This window comes from Bison bison, unplaced genomic scaffold (assembly GCF_000754665.1).
Source record: "Bison bison bison isolate TAMUID 2011002044 unplaced genomic scaffold, Bison_UMD1.0 scf7180017864485, whole genome shotgun sequence".
Taxonomy (NCBI): Eukaryota; Metazoa; Chordata; class Mammalia; order Artiodactyla; family Bovidae; genus Bison; species Bison bison.
In genome coordinates this window covers 6,977,919-6,978,488 of record NW_011495045.1, presented here as the reverse complement: position 1 = coordinate 6,978,488, position 570 = coordinate 6,977,919, and positions in this window count along the sequence as shown.

Below are 570 nucleotides of genomic sequence, written 5' to 3'. Positions count from 1 at the left end.
GCAGGAATCCCTCAGAAGAAATGGAGTAGCCATCATGGTCAACAAAAGAGTCTGAAATGCAGTACTTGGATGCAATCTCAAAAACGACAGAATGATCTCTGTTCGTTTCCAAGGCAAACCATTCAATATCACAGTAATCCAAGTCTATGCCCCAACCTAACGCTGAAGAAGCTGAAGTTGAACGATTCTATAAAGACCTACAAGAACTTTTAGAACTAACACCCAAAAAAGATGTCCTTTTCATTACAGGGGACTGGAATGCAAAAGTAGGAAGACAAGAAACACCTGGAGTAACAGGCAAATTTGGCCTTGGAATACGGAATGAAGCAGGGCAAAGACTAATAGAATTTTGCCAAGAAAATGCATTGGTCATAGCAAACACCCTCTTCCAAGAACACAAGAGAAGACTCTATACATGGACATCACCAGTAGGTCAACACTGAAATCAGATTGATTTTATTCTTCGCAGCCGAAGATGGAGAAGCTCTATACAGTCAGCAAAAACAAGACCAGGAGCTGACTGTGGCTCAGACCATGAACACCTTATTGCCAAATTCAGACTTAAATTGA